This window comes from Curcuma longa, chromosome 16 (assembly GCF_044706935.1).
Source record: "Curcuma longa cultivar G26 ecotype Majalengka, Jawa Barat chromosome 16, ITB_CL_G26_1.1, whole genome shotgun sequence".
Taxonomy (NCBI): domain Eukaryota; kingdom Viridiplantae; phylum Streptophyta; class Magnoliopsida; order Zingiberales; family Zingiberaceae; genus Curcuma; species Curcuma longa.
The window spans coordinates 8,075,847-8,082,049 of NC_133876.1; the positions used below are offsets into that span (position 1 = coordinate 8,075,847).

Genomic DNA, 6,203 nt, shown 5'->3' on the forward strand with positions numbered 1-6,203 from the left:
AGGTCATGAGTTCAAATCCTGGAAATAGCCTCTTATCAAAGGCAAGGTAAGACTGCGCACAATGGATCCTTTCCCTAGACCTCGCATGGTGGGAGCTTCATGCATCGGGCTACCCCTTTTATTTTATTTTATTTTTTAAAATCTTTTTTGTTCAAATTATATGGATTTTAATATCAGATACCTCATTTGGATTTTTGTCAATGTCATTTTGTCCATTTCAGTAAAAGGTAGAATTCGTCACCCCAGCGGTCCCACACGGTCAGTCCCACGACTATTGTGAGGAGGTAAATCAAAAAGCTATAGGTGACCACGATGAAGGAAGAGACATGATTTCAACTTCGTCGAAATTCGATCCAATGTCATTTTGCTATATGCATAGTATATGATTATTATCAATGACATGAATTTAGTACTGTTGGCATGTGATTAATGTCTAGAATATAATTTTATCCTCTCGAATGCTTCATGTTGTATCCCTTGGGACCTCCGTTAGGCCCCCACGGGCGGGAGCAGCTGGTCAGGGCATGGGAGCTTGCAACATGAGGTAGGCGGTTCGAAGGCTCATGGCGCACATGCGATAACATCAAAATGTGTCATGTTTCCAAATCCTTCAACCACTATGCCCTGGCCAGTCCCGCATTCACCGTGATTTACCTCCTTACAGATGGTCGAGGGGCCGATCGTGTGGGGCCGCTAGGTTGGCGGATTCCAACCTTGGGACCTCCGTTAGATCTCTCATCATCCGTCAACATTAGTTCTAATGGCAAAATCAACTCGGCTAAAGCTCGGATAAGTTAATACGTGGCTCCACCTTTCAATAGTTCGAATGTGTGTGTGTTTTTTTAATTTTCTAGTACGCGAACTTGCTAAATTATTTTCACCATCACTGTCCTTACTTGGAGATAAATATTTATTTAGCTCATTGAGTTACAACAATTTTTTTTAAAAAAAGATCAATATTAAAAATTAGGCGGATCAAGTGAAAAATCTTAAATTTGTATGATATGAATGAAATAAAAAATGATAAATATGTTGGGATTAAATTAAAATTTTATATTAAAAATATATGAAATTTTTTTTAGAATTATAGGACGGAAAATATCTCATTGGTACAAGGTTATTTATGTAAAAGTCAAAAAGTAAAATCATAAAGGTGTGGATCCAAAATGGACAATATATAGTATAACTCCAAAATTAGACAGACGAAATTTGAAAATGTATATTATAAGAAATAATAATAATGTAGAAGCATTAAGAAAATCCCAGTAACAAACCGTTATTTTTAAATTTTGCAGGATTTTTTCATAAAAGTATGCTGAGAATTGGATCCGGGCGAATGGTCACCCGTTATCCGCATGTCTCAAGTGGATTATAGGATCCTCCTTAAAGATCCGTACCCGATTAGGATTGAGAAACCCCTAGACTTCGATCACTTCTCTTGTGTGACGTCACCTCATCCATGGTCATGGGGGCTCTCCCTCTCCGCCTCCCATCTCTCTCCCTCCTCCGCTCCCCCTCCAAGTCCCTCCTCTCGTCACTCGTGCCCTCTCTCCCTCACCTCACGCCTCCGCCATCTCCGTCCCAGGTCCCACTCCGCCCACATCTCCAGAGGCATCTCCGCCCGCAGCCTCGCCAAAGAAGAGGTATCGTCGTCCGCGACGCCCTCGACCGACCGTAAGACCTCCTTGAGCTACGAGGGCTCCGTCACCCCTCGATCCGTGGACTTCAACTCCTGGTACCTCGATGTCATTGCCAGCGCCGAGCTCGCTGACTACGGCCCCGTCTGCGGCACCATGTTCATCCGGCCCTACGGATACGCCATATGGGAAGCCATCCAGGTGAGGCTATTCTTCTACTTTCAATCATTGAAAAAGTTGTTGCCTTTCTTTGTGCGATTTTGTATTCATCCGTTTCCTTTTCCCCCCTTTGCAGGAGTATCTGAATGTGAAGTTCAAAGAAACAGGACACAATAATATGTACTTTCCTCAGGTGTGATGATGCGTGTCTCACTCGTATCAAATGCGAGGCTTTGTTGGATATTCTTGCCAATTTATACACTTACAAATGTTTTCATTCATGAGTCCATTTGTTGCACTTCATTCCATATTCATTTATAGAGAAGGAAGATAGTCATGTTGAGGGTTTCAGTCCAGAACTTGCACTCGTCACCATCGGAGGGGGCAAGGAACTTGAGGAAAAGCTTGTGGTATGCATATGATTGAAGTAGCACCTTTTCAGTTTTTCTTCTTGTCTACCATGTACCGTTCAGTTTAGTAGATGTTCAACACAATGCTTTGTAAGCAATCAGGAAAATTCAATGTTTGAATTACTTATGCTTTTGAGGGTTGGTAGGTTAGACCAACAAGTGAGACCATTGTAAACCACATGTTTACTCAATGGATTCAAAGCTACCGGGATCTTCCTCTAATGGTTAACCAGGTTAGGATATACCTGGTGCTATTCTTACATATTGCACTTCTTGAATACAATTTTGCCAACTTGCATCTCAGTATCGAGTGCTGTACTTTTAGTGGGCTAATGTCACGAGATGGGAGATGAGGACTACAGCCCAGGCATTACAGATAATTTTACCAACCTTTTGTGAGGACTCTTGAATTCCTCTGGCAGGAGGGACAGACAGCCCATGCCACAGCTGAAGAGGCAGAAAAGGAGGTAGGTTTTAGTATCTACATGCTGGAAAAATATTAACTTATACCATGGTTTAATTTCTTTGAAATTGTTTTGCCGCAGGCATTACAGATGATTGGTTTCTATAAGAAATTTGCTTATGAGCAAGCTGCAATACCTGTTATTGCAGGTAGAAAATCGAGGGCTGAGACATTTGCTGGTGCTGCAAGAACCTATACTATTGAGGCTATGATGGGTGACAAGAAGGCTTTACAAGCTGGAACTAGCCACAACCTTGGCCAGAACTTTTCTCGTGCTTTTGGGACACAGGTAATCTACCTTTTTTTTGTTTTTGTTTTGACATACATTTTGTTGTTTGAAGAGGGAAGCATGCACCTCCACTTTATTAGAAATAGATCAGTTGTACAATATATTTTCTTATGGTACATTCTTTGTTACTTCAGATAAGGAAAACTTAGTTGTGTTTTTCACAAGTTGGTTGTTATCAAATAATGTAGTTAACTAAGTCTTATGGTTCTCTGATATGTTAACTCTCTTCTATAAAGGGAGCAACAGGCCATACAACTTTTCTACTTCCTGCGACATTCAACTGTGCAGGGCCTGTAGGTGATTACTTAAAGCTACTCTAGGGGAACCCTAAATGGAAAAATTACCTTCACGGTGTATTTGATTATGATGCATTAATAAAGTCCATGATTCTGAGATGTTATTTTTTCCATTCTTATTCATATATTTGTGCTTTAATTTCATGATTTATGCAAGTCAGGATACTTTGGGGTTTTAACATGAAATGTTGATTTCCAGTTCACTGATGAAAATGGTCAAAGGCAACATGTTTGGCAGACTTCATGGGCTGTTAGTACCCGGTTTGTCGGTGGTATCATCATGACTCATGGAGATGATGCTGGTTTAATGCTTCCTCCCAGGATTGCCCCAATACAAGTAGATCTTCTTCTTGGCTTTGTTATTGTCATTCAGTCAGGTTGAAATTAGAAGCTCTAAGTTTTGTTCCTTTATTATGTATGTTTGAAGGATGGACTCTCTAAATTAATGCTTCCTCCCAGAATTACTTGCTGCTTTACCTTGCTTTCTACTTACAACATATTCGATGAATCACACCTATATGTCTCCTTGATCCTATTGGATACAGTCTATCAAAATTTATGTCGATGGATTTAAGTCCAATAAATATATTGCTTTAGTATCATCTTTGACTCTTGTTTGTAGTTTGAGGTTATATTAATGTTAATATCATTAACTACCAGGTTGTGATAGTACCAATCTGGAAGACAGCTGATGACAAAAGTGGAGTGATGGATGTCGTGTCCTCCCTCAAAGATTTACTTCTTAAAGCAGGGATCAAGGTCAAAGTTGATGACTCCGAGCAAAGGACACCTGGATGGAAATTCAACTTTTGGGAGATGAAGGTATGATCATAACTCAACAGTTATATTGTGATTCTATTTTTGATGTTTCAGTTTATTTTTATAGCATTAGCATCTTAATGATGAGGGTCAACAAGGCTCTTTTTTTTCCTTTTGCTGATGCATATTCGTCTTCTCTGGCAGTTTATTTTTATGGCATTAGAATCTTAATATTGAAGATGCAATGAGGTGTCTTTTTATATTTCTGGTGATACATATTTATCTGCTCTGGCTGCTTTTGTGTTGATTTCAGGAAACACCAGTGTGTCTCACCTTCTTTAGCAATGAAATGGTGAAGAATTTTTATCAACAACAGTGCAATAGCATATGGAGTTCTAAGCTTTAGGATTCACCTTGAATTTGGGAAGCTTTCTCATATATCCCATTGGTTATTATATTATATATATATATATATATATATAAAGTGTTCCTCTGGCTTTCTTGTTATTGGCGTCATTAACTTGTACTTAAATGGACTGTTTTAATAATGTTTCTGATGAAACCCTTGGCTTCCATAGGGCTGGACTTGCACAATTATTTAAGAACTTAACCATCCATATTTTTGATTTGACTTGTACGGTCTGTCTAATATGATTTCTATCTGCAGGGTGTCCCGTTGAGAATAGAAATTGGACCTCGTGATGTCGCCAACAATAGTGTGGTGGTATCTCGAAGAGATGTTCCTGGAAAGCCAGGTAAAGATTTTGGGATATCTATGGAGCCTTTAGTTCTGGTAGCCCATTTAAAAGAGCAGATTGGATGACATTCAAACATCACTTTTGCACAGAGCTACATCATTTCGAGACAGGTAAATTCATAGTTGCTCTGTATTAATTTTAAATTGACAACTAGAACTTCAATTTTCTTTTCTTCGTTTAAAGTTGCAGTGCGTTCTATAATTTGCTGACTTCATTTCATAAATCTTTTCTTTATTTTCCCTTTTAGCACAATGATAATTTCCGATCATGCTAATCATGTAGCATCCTTGGAGCAACATACCCTTCGTGCTCTCCGTGGAGAAATTAGTAATCATTTTATTAGAATTTTGGTTGAGCAATTGTTTTTCATTAGAACAACAAAAGTGGGCATTCTAACAGGAGCCTCTTTATACATATATATCATCCCAAATGTAGAGTTATTTTGAGTTGAACATAATTCCAGAAAAGAAAATACAACCTGGTTTAGACAACTTACACCTCAGTTGAACACGACTGGTAATGCATCACTTCCATGTCATTTTTAGAGTCACATGAACAAGCTTTCAATTACTTGATCTTTGTTAAATCTCACATCTTCTGAATTTTCCCATGTTCAACATTCTGATTGCCTCCAACTTGGACTGTTTGTTAATCAGTGGATGTTGGAAAGTCTTTGTGGCATATCTAAAGTTTTGCTAAAAGTGGAAGGGTGCTTGTGCAGTAACATTGTCGATGTGAAATCGTACGAGGAGTTGAAGGCCGTGATTGCTCAAGGGAAGTGGGCAAGAGGTCCTTGGTCAGCTAGGTGAGAATCTTGAACTATCACGAGCTAATTCAGTTCTCCATTAAGTTCCCTGCATTTCAAATATGCATTACTCTGATTCATTTCAATCGAACCAAATCATCAGTGTAACCTTTTCTTTGAACAAAACTGAATTTCTACATATACGTTCCTTACATTTGATAGTTTAGATTCAATTCATTTTTGATATGAACCAAACATAAGCGAGTATCAACAACACTAAATTTCAGTGAATCCGAGGAGCAAAAGGTTAAAGAAGAGACAGGTGCGACTATCAGATGCTTCCCATTCGAGCAGCCGCAGGGGAAGATGACATGCTTTATGACCGGTAACCCAGCTGATGAAGTTGCTATTTTTGCAAAATCTTATTAATTTCTTTGAATCGATATTTAATTTAAGATTCAACGTTTCCGTAGAGAGATTTTCTCTTCTCCCTTCATAATTATTCATTCCTAGTGAGTGATCCCTGTAACAATCAAGCTATTCAGGCGTTGTAATGAAAGTATTGCAGTGAATTCTGTAGATTTTGTGAGGGGGGATCAGCTGAATTGGGAGTAGGAAATTATCTTCTTACTGGAAGATTGCAACCTATATGATCTCCCTACTTTCTAAGAATTTTGGAAAAAAAAT

At 38.7% G+C, this 6,203-nt stretch overlaps 1 pseudogene; it reads left to right on the plus strand.

The window, feature by feature from the left end:
- Window positions 1-1,461: 1,461 nt before the first annotated feature.
- On the plus strand, window positions 1,462-6,203 carry LOC141847622 (proline--tRNA ligase, chloroplastic/mitochondrial-like; annotated as a pseudogene).